Below are 19455 nucleotides of genomic sequence, written 5' to 3'. Positions count from 1 at the left end.
CAGCAAATATTGAATACATATACGATTTCTATCTCAAAGCAGCCCATACAATGCATGTTTCCTACAAACTATTTTAGACTACAAATAGAAACAAACTATAGATGGAATGTGACAGATTTCAGGTTAAATTTTAACTGTTTTTTTTTATTTAAAGATAGGAAATGCCTTTGTGTTAAAAAAAATTAAAGTCCCAAAGTTACAATTACAGCTACAGGCATTTAATCAAATTTCCGGGAGACTCCATCCCTATTTTAAAATAAAAGTGTAACCGGCGGCTTCTATTTTTCAAAACAGATTTTCTCGGCTGAAACTTCCTGTCAACGTTCTCATCAATATGGGGCATAACTAAGTATAAACCAGCGATCGAACTGCTTTCAAGCCAAAATTAACTTTTTCAACCCAAACAAGTACAACTAACAAATGCCTGTATAAAATCGGTCAACCTAAAGCTTCTTTAGGCCGACCTAAAATTTCCAGAGGTCGACCTATGTCTTTTGTGAATTAGCTGGCTTATAACTCACTTTGTCCGTTTGTCAATCTCATAATAGATTTTGTGCTTTACTCCTTGTCATCCTTGTTTCTACTATTTTCATATATAAACAGAACTGCTCTTCTGTTGTCCTAGATAAGATGTGTACTATTAAGAAAATCTTGCTTCCCAAAGATAAGATGTAAGACTAATTAGGTATCATAAAAATAATGAGACATATAAATTGGGACAATCCCCCCAAAATGTAAAAACATATACACCATTAACTATGTATTTGTGTAAAATAATCAAACCAAAACAAACATAATTTGTTTCTTGATACGTGATAATAGTAATCTTACTTTGAAATCAATTAATATTTGAAAACTTCATATATTTAATGGCAATACTGATTTCAAGAAAAAGAAACTAAATATTATAGATTTAATTTAATTGTTCGTTGGCCTCATGTTCTTGAGAAAAATAGGATTGATGTAGAAATCTTTAGCTATTCTTTTATTTTCTATGAAAAATTTTGTTATGAGGTAAGAAATACAGAAAAAAAGACCCATCATATAGATCTACAGGTAAACTACAAAACATATTTATTGATTGTTATTTATTTTGTTTGTGAAAAGTCTATAGTTAAGTATCATTCTATGGAATTAGGTAATGTATTCCCGTAAACTTTGTGTGGCCGGATATCCGGCCATTTTCAATATCCGGCCGGATACCGGATATTGAAACTATCCGGCCGGATATCCGGCTCTATAATTTTTTATACTTTACACCAAAAATCTCTGCTTTTTAAAATTTTAAATGGCTATAATTTTCTTATTATTGAAGCTAGAAGAACATTTTTTCTGAACAAGTTTAACTTTATGTAAATTTATAAAAGATTTCTGAAGAAATTTTTTTTTGCTACTTTAGTATCTGGTAATTTGGCCGGTTATCCGGCCGGATATCCGATAATTTGGCCGGATAACCGGATATTAACCGGATATCCGGCGTTTGAAATCAGCCGGATATCCGGTATCCGGCCAAAAAAGTATCCGGCCCAACCCTAAACCTAATCAAACTGACCTAAAGTAATAAACAAACAATATAAAAACTACCCTCGGTTTCATTTTATTTAAAAAAAATTGGGGTGGGGGAAGGTAAAAGTTTAGTGCAGAACCATGCACTTTTAGCAAAACACCAGTAAGTCCTATCTTTATTAAGAGTCTATTGTTTTTTTTTCTTCTCTAAAACATTCTACTTTCTTTAAACTAGAGTTTTGATATCATTTTTGGGGATGAGATATGATCATAGTACAAATAATTATTACTGAAAAGATAACCCATGTTTGGGAAAAATTGTTGATTTTGATAGTTATTTAAGGATTTCTTTATGGCTATGGTCAATATTTTTACTATTCTACTCTTCAAGACGAATTTGGTAATGTGCTCAAAGCTGTATTATTTTTATTTTTTAGTTAGTTGGAACATTGAATATCAAAAGGCTAAGGCTTGACAATGTGATTTTATAATTGGAGACCGTTTTATTAGTTACTAGCTAATCAGTTCAAGAGTACTGAGTGTACAAAGATTACAATTGAACATTGTTGATCCAACAAAATGATGATAAATCAAACACATTCTCTTGATATCATCACAAACTGTATTTACAAAATTATAACGTAAATCTTAAATAATAGGAAGATAGCACAGGAATAACTAATAACCAACAAGCGAAATAAATCTAAATAATATTTAAAGGGCCGATAATCATGATATAAAAGTAATGGGATGTAATCTATAATACAAAGTAGAACGATGTCTGTCTGTCCGTCTGTCCGTCTGTCTGTCTGTCCCTTAAGATCTCGGTAACCACTGAACCGATCGGATTCTACTCTTCAGGGTATCTACCTATTGGTCCTGTGGTGGTTTTAAGCTATTTTTTTGGGGGGTGGGACACCTCCAACCCCCCCAAAAACCAAAAAATCCCCCCCCCATTTTTTTTTTTTTTTTTGAAGGAGATTTCCATGGTCCTTTACGATTTTCGCCATATTTTTTTTTATCTTGGGGCAAAGCCCCTAGAGGCTAGGGGCGAAGCCGCTAGTAAAAAACATAATATAACAAGAATTCTATATTTTATCTAAAGTTCAAACGTATAATGATATCATATTGTTAAACTCTATGTGAGTTGATCTTCTTGTAGCTAATTTGTGGATCAATAAACATTGACTCCTCCCCTTTCCGTCTCCCCATTTATCTATTTTCTTTTAATGTTTCTATTTTTATCCTTTTCCTTGTAGGTGATATAATTTATTTGTATTTTCCTTACCCTTTCCTCTTCACCTCTAGAGGCTAATAGGTGAAGCAGCTATTTCTTTTAAAAAAAACTGGCGTCTACGCCCAGGGACCTCCTAGGCGAATTAATTTAAAAAGTAACCTACCTAACAATCATTTTAAACCTTGCTAAGACCTATGAGAAGCTACATTGTAAAGAGGAACCTTATCTGTTTAGCGGTTATAGTGATCAAGCGGTACACAGAGACAGACAAATATCAGGGAGTAAGGGAGGGGACAATGGATCGAATATTCAATTTTTAGGAGTCTCAGACTTTGGGGACTGGCTTAAAGGGAACATGCAAGAATTTAGCAGTTTCTAACCAATCTTGGGGACCAATTATGAATGACGTCACGCAAAATCATGTATAATCTCGCGGCAAACTAGCGCGTCAACAAAAAGATAAACAATAACAAGCAGACAGAATATTTTGATTTTGAAAATTATTTTGTAAATTGAATCATTTCATTTTTTAAAAGCGAAGCTTTTCTATAATTATTAAAAGCGAAGCTTTTCTATAATTAGGGTCGGTCCGTCCGTCCGTAACGGATAGCTTTTTTCGTTAATTTAGACATGTTAGAATTGTCCTATCGATTTCAAATTTTGCATGGTGATTCTTTTAGTAGTTAGGTACGATTTAGAAAGCGTAGCAACTCTATAATCATTACCAAAATGTCCGTACGTCCATTTTAAACATATTGATTTTTTTTACTTTTTTAAATAGCTTTTTTTGTTAATTTAGGCATGTTAGAATTGTCCTTTCGATTTCAAATTTTGTATGGTGATTCCTGTAATAGTTAGGTACGATTTAGAAAGCGTAGCAACTCTACATATAATCATTACCAAAATGTCCATTTTAAACATGTTGATTTTTTTACTTTTCTAAATAGCTTTTTTCGTTAATTTAGGCATGTTAGAATTGTCCTATCGATTTCAAATTTTGCATGGTGATTCCTGTAATAGTTAGGTATGAGTTAGAAAGCAACTCAATAATCATTACCAGAATATCCGTACGTCCATTTTAAACAAGTTGATTTTTTTACATTTTTAACAACAAATTTGTATGTGACCTAATTATCCGATTGGTCTGATTTTTGGTATACTGATTCCTAGGACAACAAAGTACAATATTATAAGCGAAGCAACTCTATAATCAAGTCCTAAAAATGTAAATATGTCCATAATCATTATCATGTATAAAGCAGTTTTTCAACAAATTTACTTACAAGTTTGCTTTGACTCTTATACATTCGCATTCTGATTATTTAGTTCTGACATTATACAAGTGTTAATGTCCGTTTGTCCTTCCATTTCAGGGCTTCGCTTTTATGGATGTTGTCATCCTTGTTATATCTAATTCTTGTTTAATGTTAATTCATTCCGATTATTGCGTTGTAGAAAGAAATTATATTAAGATTATTAGTTATTATGAGCAAAGCCTTCCTATAATTAGGTCCCGCACATTTGTACGTCCGTAACGGTTAGCTCTTTTCGTTACTTTAGACATGTTAGATGTTTCTTATTGATTTAATGTAAAGGCAAAAGTTTATTGTCTTTAGCTTAATATTTCTGTAATTAATGATCCGATTAATTTCAAAATTTTAGGGAAAATTCACGAAGTCCTGAGTTGTTCAAGGTTTGTTTATCATTAAAATCTTAAGATGGTGTTATTTTAATTTTCTGTCCTGGATGCTAGGAGCGCAGCTACCAGTTATCCTAAGATATGTTACTTAAACCTTAAGATCTTTAAAATTAAGATATACTTATGTTCTCAACTATTTATTCATGTAGTATGAAATTTTGACGCAAGGTATCTCATTTTTATTTCGTTAAATGAAATAACTTGAGTTAAAAGTTCTGTAGGAAGGTAATTGTTTTAGTAAGTTTTGTAATATAATTTTTTAAAGGCTTTTTCATGTCTAAGCTTTTTAATAAATACAATAAAAAAATTTGGGTAAAAGAAGTTGTAAAAGTAAAATGGTATGTTTCCTTAATTTTCCTAAGTTTAAATAATAACAATTATGGAAATGAATTGTAATCAAGGGTTTTGATCTCTAGAATCAAGGCTTGTAGTAAAGCATCAGTTTAAGGATGGTGCATTTTGAATTAAAAACAATTCAAAAAGTCAAAATTTTCCACTAAAGGTTGCTATATTGCAAATACTTGTTTAATCTGGAAATATCTGGGTTTTCAACCTTAAAGGGTCACAACTATAAAATTGAATTAACTGCCCATTGTCCCCTCCCTTACTCCCTGGACAAATATCCTGTTACTCTTATATAAGTATGATAGGAAGATAAGAAGATATTATTGCATTCTTGACTTTATAATGATGTTTGATTTATCAAAAATTTTCTTACATTTTATAAAAAGTTAAAGAATAGAAGGGCTAAGAGTAAAATAGCCGTAACCTCACATATTAAAGATAGCATGAAGCAACCTCGTTGCTTCTAATATTTGTAAGCTTAAAAAGCCAAGATTTTACGCATTTCAAGTTTTAAATAACGCCACAAACATTAAATTAATGTAGTATTTCCCTTTTCCTGCATATTCATTGAATATACTTCAAAATTACTTAAGTATTACCATTACATTTTTATAGTTGTCATGACAAATTGGGATGCTGATTCCTTTTTTATGCATGTTGTTATCCTTGTTTGGTGTAATATGAGTAATCTTAATAAACTTTTTTCATATACTTTTTTGATAATGCATAACACAATAAAGTTCACTGACGGACGGACGAATAAACGATCAAAGAAAATTATAATTTGATAAGAAACACCGCAAAAATTATCTTTCGCATACATTTTCTGTAATCTATTTTAATTTTGAGTAAAAAGTTTAATGTAAATGTTTTTGTGGTGGATCTTGGATACGAGTAGTGTCTGTTTTTCATACTTTACTCCTCCCAAGGGATATATTCATTTTTAGGCTTGCTAAGAATAATTGCAAGTAATATATAATAAACAGCTTTCCGCGGATATAAAATTTACAATCAAAAGATTAAAACCATTTTTACCCGAGAAGCGGAAGGCACGGGCTAAAAAATTGGCTTTAATCTTATAATTGTACTTTTTTATATTCGTAGACAACTGGATGTAATACGATGCTAGACATATTTTTTTGTATAGATAAGAAATGGTTTTAATCCACCGGATATTAATCGGTTTCGAATAAAAATGTAAAAAAAATTCCTTATTTTGTTGTTGTATGCTTAAACAAATTGAGCAAAAGTAAAAACATTTTTTTTTCTTAATTTTGTTTACACATTAATATAAATATTTTCAGTCTTACTAAAATAAATCCTTCATATGCTGTAAATTGATCTTAAATGCAAATATCGTGTAGTTCGAATATCAGCTCAAACTGAAATAACTGCTGCTTTAATTGAATCTTGGTATCGATATTATATTAAGGATGACTAGAAGCTCAGCATATACTTTCATTCCTTACCTGAAAAACAAAATGTAAATGTTAATAATATGGAAGCCATGGTTACTTTTATTCAATGAAATAAGATGCTTAGAGTTTTGGTATGTCGGTAGTATGTAATTAATGGCCGCTTTATTAATGTAACAAATCTAATCAACGACAAAGTACACACAAATCATGAGTGTACATATGAGTCTTTGAGCAGCTGTTCAGTTTTCATAAAAAAGAGGGAGAGAAACAAAAAGTTTATGAAAAATAAACCTAAATTACAAAATCTTTAAATTAGATATACTGTTTTTTTGTAGTGTGACCGACAGAACGGCTAACATTAGTATGATATTCTTCACAAAAAATCAGACAGCTATATTGAAAAGCAGCCTATAAATTCATATGTTCCCTAAATGTTTCAGACATACAAACGGACATACGGACGTGTCAAATTATAGAGCAGCTTCGAAATTAATAAATAAATATCCATCAAAGCTCTGCTGCACGTCCTCCCCGTGAAAAGCTGTGTGTATAAAAATTGTTCATGTCACTGCGGTAAAGGAGAGGAGGCCAAGATTTTATTTCAGAAATTGCTTCCAATTTCATTCAAAGGTTTTGCCTTGGATAGACTGGTTCAAAATTTTTATACAAATAAAAAAGAGGTGTCTATGTTTCGTAAGATCTTTGGAACGGTTGTACTACTACTGTGTACTTTTTAATTGTCAAAAAAGTTGATTAGGTATGTCATGACCAATGATAGGCCAATACACAGACCTAATTACCAATGATAGGCCAGTACATATTATGATTGTTCAATGATAGGCCAGTATGACGTCAATTTTTATAGACACTATAAAAAGCTTCTACTTTGTATTAAGGGTCTGTCCTTAATTATAAAATACCGTACATTTAACTTATCATTCTTCTGATTTGCATGAAGCCTTATACATCTACGTTACATAATCATCTAAGGAGGGAAAGGAAATTGGACTTTCTAATAGTACCCAAACCACATAGTCTTAAACTTGGGTGCAAGGACGTCCAAGGTGGGGATAAAGGGGTGATTACCCCCCCCCCCCCCCAAACGAATTCGGGGAAGCCGTAGGCATTCCCAATTTTTTTTTATATTTTTTTTATTTTATCCTTCCCCCCCCATATAAAATTTACCCCTAACGATTTAGAAAGGAGAAATTCACCCCCTTTCTAAATGGTATTTACCCCTCGCTTCCAGCAGATTTCAGGTGGGATAATTACCCCCTCCCCCCAAGCTTATATTACCCACAACAAATTAAAAAGCTTGGACGTCCTTGCTTGGGTGGAACAAATACAAATTTTGAGCCTGTCTAATGTTGGTTGATGTGGCTGCTTATGTGTGTTTATGGAAGAGACAAAAACAATATTCTAAACTATTTGTCTCTTTTCAAAATCATAGATATACATACAAGGACTTTCATATCCATAATCATCACTTCAGTATTCTAATATGTTAATACACACAGATAATATAAATAAAGAATTTGATAAATGCGCAAAACCAATGAACATGACAGACAAATAAAGACACTTCAAACGATTTTAAAAGCTACTATGCTTTAGATAAAAGTCTTAGGTATAAGGAAATGATATCTTTTCCCTTATCGCTTCGAAACCGATTAACATCCGGTGGATTAGAACTGGTTCTCAGCCAAACTGAAAAATTATGTCCAGCATCGTATGATATCCAGTTTTCTACGAAAAATGCACAATTATAAGATTAAAACCAGTCTTTTTAGCCCGAATGGGCGCCATCTTTGGGCAAAAAAACTGGTTTAAATAATTATAAATTTCATATCCGCGGAAAGCTGTATGTAATACGGAGCGAGAAATAACTTTTATTCATTTCTTTCCTGCTATTATTATTATAAGCTACAAAAGATGAATTAAAACACACAATGATTAGATAAATGATTATTAATTGTTCTTAATAATATCTCTCCATCCCTGCAAAAAACTATATTTGCAAATATCTAAAAAATTGCAAGATCATCACACGCAGTAATTTTGGTTTCGAAATGGCTCGGCAGCAGCCAATTATTTTTATAGCTTCAATTGTTGAATGTATGATTGCGGCAACATTTGCCGCCGCTGCTTTTGGCGGTTGTGGCTTCATTTTGCACGAACGGATATTACAGGCAGCCGACAAAGCCCAAATTGTGTTAAAATTGTATCGAAAATGATCCATGTGACGTAATAAAATGAGGGAGATGAGAGAAGAAGTGGGAAAGAAATCCCCTAATAAAGAGATGGATAATCCCTAATCTTTATTACGTCACATGGAGCATTTTTGACACAATTTTATCACAATTTGGGCTTTGTCCAGGCAGTCTGGTAAAAAAAATGGCGGAAAACACGGCGGCAAAAGAAAACTATGTTTGCCGAGCCCTGTTCCACCACAAAATGTCATATAGTCTTTATTACTTGGATTATTAGACGAAAAATATGACAAACAAATTTTATAAAATAACAAACGTTATTATATCCTATCATATAAAGTAGAAAGTTTTTTTTTGTCTAAAACTTAAGATTTCAATAAGGAAAGCATACATAGGTCTAAAGTAATTTTAGTCTATTTTTGGGCAATCTTTTTACACTTTTGAATAAATACTCACTAGATGCTAGGGACGCATCCGCTAGTACTTTTTTATTATAACAAAGATTATTACTGAAATTTAAATCCTCCAAGACAACAAGAGAACACACTAAACATTTACATTAATCTTAGAAATCTATGAAAAGAATTGTTCTTCTGGGATGATAAATGATGATATTCACAATGATGATGAACTAAATTATCCCTTTTGTAGATTAAAATTATTAAATGAAAAGTTCGGCCACTACATGTTTGAATCAACCAATCAAAATTTGATAAATGAACCTAAAGTTTCAAGCCAGCGAATGAGAAAGTGTTATTTGGGTATCACAATGTCCCCTTCTTCCCTGGAGAAAAGTCAATTCGCTGATTTTTGCCAACTTATGCAGAAAAAGAAGGAAATGAAGGACCGGAACAGCATTGAAAAAGATTGAAAGGTGTTGGCATAAACCTAATATACTTTATCAACATAACAGTTACGGATCTCAAAACGATTTTCTTTTATCAAGGAGTGAGAAGATATTGTTTAGTAAATTATGTATACACTAGCAGCTTCGCCCCTCATGAGAAATTGGAAAGTCCCCCTCTTATATAGAATCGGTCGTTAGTAATTTGTTTACAAAGTTTTGGGAGATTATTCTGTTTTTCTTTTGAGGGGAGGGGGTAGTGTCCCCATCCCGAAAATAGCTTTAAACCACCACAGGACCAGTATGTATATTCGCTGAAAAGTAACACCCAATCGGTTCAGCAGTTACTAAGATCTTAAACTTCAGACAGCCATCGTTCTACTTTGTATTATAGATATACCAATCTTATTACAACCACCAATTATTTTATTCTACATAAGGGGTTTAGTCAATTATAGTTGGTAATGTGCATCAAATTATCATCCAATGTCTTATAATCCAAATAATTCATAGAGAAGCCATGCTAAAATATTATATTAAATAATTTTGTATGTAACTTTATGTGTTGTGTTATATTTATTAATTAGAAATATAATATTTAGAAAAATATGTATTAAACAGAGTGTCTTATTACTTTACTTATTTAATTTGTTGCTTCGTCTCTAGCCTCTATCCTTAACCCTTACAGATTGGGGGGAGGGTCATAATGACCCCCCCCCCTCTAGTTTTTTCAATGTCATTTTTTTGTAGGTAAGATAGAGAGTTGTGACTTCATGACTTTTTAAGTTTAGTAATTATACTTCGGCAAGAGTTGATTTTATAAGGATCTGGTCTGTGTCAGTCATGGTGTCTGGTCAAAGTCGGTTGAATAGCACCAAAATTTAAAAAAAATTCTAAATAAATCTTAATTTCTACATTATGACTTTTGTGTATAAGGTAGAAACCTAAATTTTTTTTGGTGAACACTGAGATTTCAATGACCTTATGAGAAAAGTGGTGTTATGACCGTTTGACCGCACCCTGACTGGCTTTTTGTCTGGCTTTTACTACAGACATATATCATGAATATCGTGGCTTCTATTACAGCTAGAGACCTAAAATTTTTTTTGTTAAATTCTTGAGCAACATTAAACAGATGAAAATATTAATTGACACTGCCAACTGCCGTTTTACCGCCGTAACCATTGAAAATGGCGGTTTCTGTTATTTGCCGTTTTTCGGCGATGATCAGAAAAAGTAATTTTTTTGTTATGAAAAATAAAAGTTCGTCATAAAATTTGGTCATCCTAGCTGCAAAATTGGCCGCTCTACAGCTGTTTTAAAATTTAGCGGCTGGCCGCTAAAAAGCGGCTAAGGAGCGGCCTGACTGCTATGACTAGAAAAAGTAATTTTCTCTAAAAATACACATGAACCACCAGAAATTTTTTTTACGTCTTTATCTGTAACAGAAGCCGAGATAGAGGGGGGGGGTCAAATTAAATAAAAATAACAAAATGTAAGTGTGTATGTGTCTGTTTGTGTGTTTTTACAGATGGATATTTTTTACAAGGTATGTTCTCATAGGCCCTGGAAAGGTTTAAACTATTTTGGATGAGGGTACCACCACCCTCCTGAAAGAAACTGCCTTTAACCCCCCCCCCCCCTCCCAACAGAAAAAATTGTTTCAAATTTCCTTTTTAAAACCAAAATTGAAACTGGGGGTGGTCGACCCCTCAATAGATGCTAGTTATTAGTAAAGTAATCTAGGCTGAGGGCATAAAAATATTTTGATAAATTTGAAATTAAAACTTTCAACAGCAGCCAGTAGGTGATGGGAAAAAATGGTGCCTTTTCACAAAATTTGAAAATGGAATGTAGCAGTTTCCTATGGCAAATATTCCAGTTCAGGTCCTCAACTGTTAGGTGGCCAGCATGACAAACCTTTTCTTTTGTTATTCAGATAAACAGAAGTCCCTTTCAAAATAGAATGTTTCTCTTTATATTATTCTTTCCCCTCCCAACTTCTCTTTATTGTAATTGTAGCAAGAAAACATAAAACTAAATATAAAATTATAAATAAGGATTTTTATTATCTTACATATTCATTAAAAAATCAAGTATAAATGAATTAAACTATTATACAGTAATAAACAAATTTTATTTCTTTAAAAGTTAGTTGACCCACCTTCTCTACCCTCTCCCCCCCACTCCTCACAAAAGGCCTTAAATTAGCCTTTGCCGAATACCTAAACTAATTACATATTTCCCCACTTTTAAAACTTTGGAGATGTTGAAAGTTTGTAACAATGATATTTGTGCAGGTACCCTATCCCTGTTAGTGTCCAGAACTTGGCAGGTGGAGAATATTTGCCATGTAAGTATGGATTGATCACCCATTAACAAATTGGAAATACAGTAAATACGTAGACCTGAATAAATATATACACAAACACAAATTGCCAACTTTTTGTTAGGTTTCTTAGTTCTTATCAATCCTTTAAACAATAAATGTAATAAGTATAGATGTATAACCCAGAAAACTACCCGGCTCAAGTCTAAAGAACCATTTTCGTCTGCTAGCAAACTGCTTTCTGCATTTTTCTTATCGCAACTTGGCTGTGTTAATATTAACGAAGCTATTTGCTGATATTCAAAGACCCAATTGAAAGTCGATATTTAACTCATTCCCTCTCTAATATTTTACTCTGATCTTTATTCTCAAGTAGTAGGATATATTTGCGTGTCATGTAGGATCTTGGAAACCGATCTTATGTTTCAGAAAGATATTGATTACTCTAAGGAGAAAATACACAGTCAAAATCAACCTTTAAATTAAATTTACTTTTTTAAAATTAATGTATAAAAAATTATAAGTTATTTCATGTGGAAAAACAATTAATTGGGTTGTGATGTATCAAAAGCTGTAAAAAATAGTACAACTTAACGTGGACCAACACATATAGTATAACAATAATTTGAAAATATTTATCTATATTTGTATATTTCAAAAAATAAAAAGGTAACCTATTACATTTTAATGTCTGTTTAGAAAATGACAAAATAAGTTTTTTAATAGGCATAACATAACATTCTTAGCTGTTTAATATTTCAAATATTGTAAAATTTTTTTTCTAATTTTGCGATCAATATATTTTCCAATATAGGTTGCATTTTAGTCTTACCACTTTCCACAAGAATATAACCTAAACCTGTTTACTTTTTATTTATTGGTTCCCCTGAGGGAGGGAGGGAACATTTAACTGTAAATTATACCAGAACTAGCTTTATTAAAAAACTATCCAAAACTTTGGGTACTTTTATTAAATCTCTAATAGTTGTTTCCTATAAGTAATGTACAAACCTTTAATCCAATAATTTTAATATATATTAAAAGTTGTAATTATATTCATCATCATTGGAGGTGTACATCAATTCATCTTTCATTGTCTTATTCCTTATGATCCCTGAGTTCATATACTTAACTATCATTTCCGCCTTAAATCAACAGTACAAATTGACATAACCACTATAAGCAGTAAAGTATATGAATATATTGTAAATATGCTGTTCTAGCCAAATCGAGTTTTAATTCACTAAATGATACATTCATTCTGATATCAAAATACCTTGTGCATCCAAAAAAAAACCGGGGAATTTCTGTAAAAGTTCCTTGTCGAGCATAATTAACGTTCATCAAATTAGTACAAAATGAATTAAAAATAAGGGGGGGGGGGGGGGGGGTATTGGCACTGCAAGGTTTTATGATCCCTGCAGGGGTTAGACATTTTGAGGGAAAACACAAAAACTACAAGTAGCAAATTTGCAAAATATTCACCTCCATATTTTGCTACTATGAACCATTTTAATATATAATTGAATTGAAATTAAAATATTGTTGGCTGATTTCATATTGGCTAATAAACTTGTGACATTTTAAAGGGCGAATATAGGTTGAATATGATAAGGCCTCAAAATTTAGGTGCAATTCTAAACTTTTTGAATATCTATGCCAAATTTAAAAATTCAAAAAAATCCTTAAGTAAATATTGCAATTCAAGTGGCAAACTTAACATATAATTGGTGACATTGCCAACAAAATAGACGTTTTTTATCCTTTATAAGAATTTTTTTGACTCTTTTTCTTAAGTTTAATTGATTATTACATTGGCATGCATCTTAAATGATAATTTAAATGTTTATTTTTAAAAATTATATACAATTTTTAATTTCCGTCAAACACTAAAACAAAAATTATTTTTAGTTTGAGATTTTATAAGGATACTCCCTACATATATGGTATTTTATCGATAATTATCTACTTCTGTTCCCAATACCACAATGATGCAATCTAGTTCCTTTCCTCTTATTTTCAATAGCAAAGCTCTTCCAAATATTAGTGCCTGTCTGATTTCATGATAGTTACAGGCTAGATTCATATTTGAAAAGGTGTTAAAACAGTGTCATATAAATTTTAAACTAGCAATTTTTCAAAAAAGTATTAACATTTAAGATAAAAAAGATTAGTAAAATAAATTTTGCCTTGCCAGGAAATATGTATATTAAATTAGATCTTTTTAATATTCGTCAATAAACAAGGTTAAATTAGAAGTGTTTGATAGTATGCTACAGATAAAAGTAGAAGTGTTAATAAAAATCTCATGTCAATGATTTATCTATCAAAGATCTGTTTTATCTCTGATTTGAAGCTCCATTTTCTTAGATAATACTGTTCTTGTTGTTTGTGTGTCTCAAGGGTCATGTCAACTTTAATTATTTTGATTGATTGCTAGATCTATATTGGTCAATATAGAACAGAGAATGAGAATTAGGATTTTATTAAACATTTTATCAAATATAAGTAAAATTTTGATTTATTTGAAACATTCATAGGATTTATAGTAGCGAATCTACTCTATAATTTGAAATGTCCGCCTGTCTGTATGTCCGTCTGTCCGTATGAGGGCTAAAATTTTCAGGGATTAATCAATTTTACATTCTACATATTTTCACCAAGTTTTTATTAAGATTTGTCTATAAATTGGGGTGCTAGATCGATTCTTAGATTTTTAGGTTTTCAAGATTTTCTCTATTCCTTTTTAGGATTGACGGCTAAAATTATCAAGGATTTAATTTGCTCATATTCTACATTTTTCCATCAAGTTTCATTAAGATTTGTCTATTAATTGCGGTGCTAGATCGATTCCTAGATTTTTAAGTTTTAAAGGTTGCATGATTTTAATGGTTTCTTGATTTCCCTATTTTATGAAGTTTCATGTTAATTGTATGACACTGCTCTATATTAAATTTTTTCCTGATATCCCTTCATCATTTTTGAGCTTTACTACTTATGAATGTTGTCATCCTTGTTTAGTTCAAAATAATTATGGTGAAAGTTTTTTTGTTATTACAGTATTATAAAAAATAATAAAAAAGTTTTCCTTGTGGTTTACTGTAAAAATTATTTATATAAAATGAATTAGAAATGGTTTATGTCCAGACCTCATCATTCTTATAGGTAAGCTTGTAAAATGAATTAAGGAAAGAAACAGATAGAACAATTCCCTAGGGACAAATCCCTATTTCTATCAAGAAATATTAGTACAAATATATATGGTCAGCATTTTCTTTATTCATTCAAAGACTGTAAGTAAATACATATAAAAAGTATTGGGAAATCTGTGCCCATAATGTTCTATTTTTGTTTTGACATCAGAACATCATTAGTACAAACATTGTAGTTTTTGTGGAATGTAGTTTTCAATATAACCAAATTGCTATTGATATGATTGAGTAAAATAGACAAAAAAATTGGAGAACATAATTATGTAAGTGGTTAATTATATCATTTAACAACAAAAGACAAACATGCTGATAGACTTCATAGTCCTACCTATGAGATAAAATCAACCTTATTCGACGTTCACTCAAAGCCCAAAAATAATGGACTTAAAAGTGTATTAAACTGTATATAAGACATTTGCGAATATATTGATACCATTAATTTGCCTCTTAGATAGAAAAAAGTATGTTTTTTAAATATTTTTCTCTTGCTACAAATCAAATTTCAAATTTGAGTCACCAAAAATGCTAAACTAATTTTTGCTCTAGAAGATTCAATTTTTGGAGTTAGAAAGTGCTTAATACCTCATTTTTATCGCCTGGCATTGCTTTATAATATACAGGTAATGACTTGGTTTTTATGGAACAGCTGACTAAAAAATCGAGGTTTTGTGATAAACCCACTTTTGTTGTTGCTCCATAAATGATATTTTTTTCCCCAATTTTTTTGGCTGTAAAGAAGCTTTATATATTCATATAACATCCACCTAAATTTGACTTTTGATATTTTATTTATAACATCACCAGAGGGAATTGAATTTTGGAAACAAAATATTAATTTATATTTTACACTGCTATGCATTGTTCTTGTTCTTGTTTCTAAAAAAAATTTATATTATAAAAAAGAGAATTATTTAACGCTTCTATAGGTATGTTTATCATTTTTCTAGGCTAAATATAACTATAATTACACCATTTTAAAGTTAGACATCTTAACATATTAACACAATTATTGAATCGGTCTGTATTATTAAGCTGGCAACTCTTAAAACAGCTGCATTTCATTATCCTATTATATATAGTAATTATTATATGTATAAACACACTTAATTTTTTAACTTTTTATTGATGGAATACATATGTTTCTCTATAAAAATAGATCATCAGTTCCAATTAAGATGTATAAAATAAGAGTTAAAAAAAAAAATATATATATGTCAATGCATTTTGAATCCTTTTAAAAGACTAAATAAGAAAGAAGTGTTAGAAAATTGTGCCCCCTGCGGGGTTTTTTACTGCTTATATCCTCTTAGGGTTGGGGGGGAATTAGCATCTTTATATGAAAAGGGGGAGGTGTTTGAAGAGAATCTTTAAAGAGAAAAAAATAGGTCATATTTTATCATTTGCAGTTTTACAAATTAATACATATTATATAAAGCTTTTTTGTCTGTAGCTTAAGATTTCGGTAAAGTATAAGGCTATTTTACTAATTTCCTTACTCCTTTAATTACAGAGCTCCTAGATGCTTGGAGCGCAGCTGCTAGTAAATAAACAAAGTAAAATGATTCCTGAATAATTGATTTGCAATTTTAAAAAGCAAAACATTTTTACAATTAGGATGTGTATATCCACGCCATGGTTAGCTCTTTTTGTTAATTCAGGCGTGTTAGAATTAATCTTAAATGTTGGAAGATGATTTTTGTAGCAGTAAGGTACTTAGCAACTTTATAATCATTACTTTATGTAAAGGGATGTCCCGGTGGGGGGGGGGGGATTAGGGGGTTAAGGGTTATTAAAGGACGCCTGCAAGAAATAACACGCTTTAACTGCTGAAAGACTGCCACAAGAAGACCCAATACCCCAAATTTAAAGCCTTCAGCTTCAATAACAAAAAAGTTCTAGGCATTCCAAAATAGCATTTTATGTACAATGGAATTTTTGAAAGATTTCTAATGCTCATAAAAGAAAAAACAATATTAAATTACGTTGCCTAGACATAAAATTATAACCTTATCTTTGTCAGAAACTTAGATTGCCTGTAACTGATTACATTTTTACAATAAAAACACCACATTTCATAGTCAAAATCTATGAAAAAAATCCAATTTAAATTGCATTTTTAAACGAATATCATAGCGGAAACAAAGGGGTAAACTAATACAAGCTTAGCTGTGATTGGTTGTTAAGCTGATTCAGCCTTCTGATTGGCTACAGTACATTCGGTATAACGCAAGTAAAACTTAATTTTTTTTAATGATTTTGACTATAAAAATGGGTATTTTTATTGTAAAAATATAATTAGTTACTGGAAACCTAAATTTATGACAAAAATAAGCTTATAATTTTGTTTCTAGGCCACGTAGTTTAATTTCAAAGTTTTCAACATGAGCATTGCAATTCTTTCAAAATTTCCATTGTACATAAAATGTCATTTTAAAATGCCTAGAACTTTTTTGTTATAGAAGCTGAAGGCTTCAAATTTGGGGTATTTGGTCTACTTGTGGCAGTCTTTCAGCAGTTAAAGCGTGGTATTTCTTGCAGGCTTCCTTTAATTAATTTGGGGCAACCCCATAATTTTTAATCTTCCCCTCCCCCCCCCCCCAAAAAAAAAAAATATAAAAAGCTTTGATGTCCTTGCCTCTATTATATAAAGATTACCCCACAAAATGAACATGGGGATGCCCAAATTTAGATATTTCAATTCCCCCCCCCCCTTCCCCCCAAATCAAAAAGCTTGGACGTCCTTGATTAAGTAAGCTCATTTAAAACATACTGAAATCAATTTGTGTACAACAATTATCCTATTTAGTTTTTTAGTAGTGAAGCTACTCTATAATTCAAAATATTTGTCCGTCCATTGTCTGTCCATTCATCTGTATGTCTGTTCATTGGTATGTCTGTCTGTCTGAGACAGAAAGGGGAAAACGATATTTTCTTGGCTTCTATAAAAGATAGAAGGCTGAAATTTTCATGGATTAAATATTCTCTCTCTCTATCAATACTCCATATTTTATCAAGTTTCATTAGGATTTGCCAAAAAACTGGGGTGGGCTATATCGATTCCTACATTTCAAGTTTTCATGATTTTCTCTACTCCTATTCAAGTTAGATGGTTGAAATTCAGGGATTGAATACTTTGATATTTTGCATAATTTTATCAAGTTTTATTGAGATTTACTTATTGGGGTTCTACCTCAAACATAGGAGTCCCAAATGTCAGAGTGGACAAATGCAGGAGTACCAAACATCGGAGTGGACAAACGTAAGAATGGGACAAACATCAGAGTGGACAAACATCAAGGTGGACAAACGTTGGAGTGGAAAACATTGGAGTGGACATTGCTTAAATAAAACCTAGGAGTGTCTACTATTTTAATAATATTACAATTTTGAAATTTTTTATACCCTTGTCTACAAAATAATGACTATGGCTGCAGCGCTCAGCCCCCTAGCCTATATCCTAACCTAACCTAACTAAGAAAAGTAACAGGATGAAGGTAGGGGGGGCTGTGTTTGTATAAAAAAAAATGAAAATTAAAAAAAAAGTTTGGGACTCCTGTGTTTGTCCACTCCGATGTTTGTCCCAAAAATCCTGCGTTTGTCCACTCCGATGTTTGTCCCAAAAAGCACCTCCCCCTGGATACTCCTGCACTCCCCCTTGTAGTGACTAGGCCAACTTTATGGTCTCTGGTTTCAGGAAGCCCATTCAATTATGAGAAGTTCACATTATAAGAGCACTCTTATAGCATCCTCTCTATTAGCATTAGATTACCTAGATTACCTCGTACAGGCGGGATTGCAGTACCGGACCTTATCGACTTGATGTACTGTCCAGGTCCTGGTCCAGCAATCCAGGAGAACTAAGGATGACTAACGCACCCTTCTCTGTCCAAACACCCAAGGATATTAGGCTAAGTAACATCCATCAGACAACCAACTCTCTGTGATGCACGACCTTTGTCTGAGAAGTCCCAACTGTGCATGGTAACGAGTTGCGCTTGTTTTGGGCCAAGGCATTCCCCCTACTCTAACTATTTATGTTGCGCATCTGACATAGCAGCAGTAGGAACCATTTTTAACGTCTTTAGTTAGGACGCGGTGTCGGCCCGAGATTCGAACCTATCACCTTCCCGACGACGAGCGGATGCGCTACGTGTTGAGCCACAGTCGCGGGTTCTCTATTAGCATTACATGTGTAATGCATTATAGACAGACAGATAGATATTGTGAGGGATCCTACACTTTATAACACCTTGTTTTGCATGGTAAAAATTGTTCCAATAGTTCTTGATATTGATATTTTATTTAAAAATTACAATAACTTGAATATAATGATGTTTAAAAAATGCTGAAATTATAGTTATATTTAGACTAGAAAAATGATTAACATACCTATAGAAGCATTAAATAATTCTCTTTTTAATTATAAAAATATTTTTTAGAAACAAGAACGAGAACAATGCATAGCAGTGTAAAATATAAATTGATATTTTTTTCAAAATTCCAAAACTATCCAGGGTCCTATAAGAAGCATCCATAAAACACAGAACTCAATAGGTACTGTAATGGTTGAAATCTTAAGCTGAAGACAAAAAAGATTACTACTTTATATAATAGGATAATGAAATGCAGCTGTTTTAAGAGTTGCCAGCTTAATA

The 19455-nt window shown here is 31.7% G+C and overlaps 1 protein-coding gene across 5 annotated transcripts in view; it reads right to left on the bottom strand.

The window, feature by feature from the left end:
* The window catches only part of LOC145306665 (band 7 protein AGAP004871-like), a 324172-nt gene that overhangs the window by 61094 nt on the left and 243623 nt on the right, over nt 1-19455 (bottom strand). The gene's annotated exons all lie outside the window — the stretch shown is intronic.

The sequence above is a fragment of the Acartia tonsa genome, chromosome 2 (assembly GCF_053477335.1).
Source record: "Acartia tonsa isolate MP-2025a chromosome 2, ASM5347733v1, whole genome shotgun sequence".
NCBI classification, from domain to species: domain Eukaryota; kingdom Metazoa; phylum Arthropoda; class Copepoda; order Calanoida; family Acartiidae; genus Acartia; species Acartia tonsa.
Note: the sequence above shows the minus strand (reverse complement) of the source record. Positions and strands in the feature narration are given on the sequence as shown.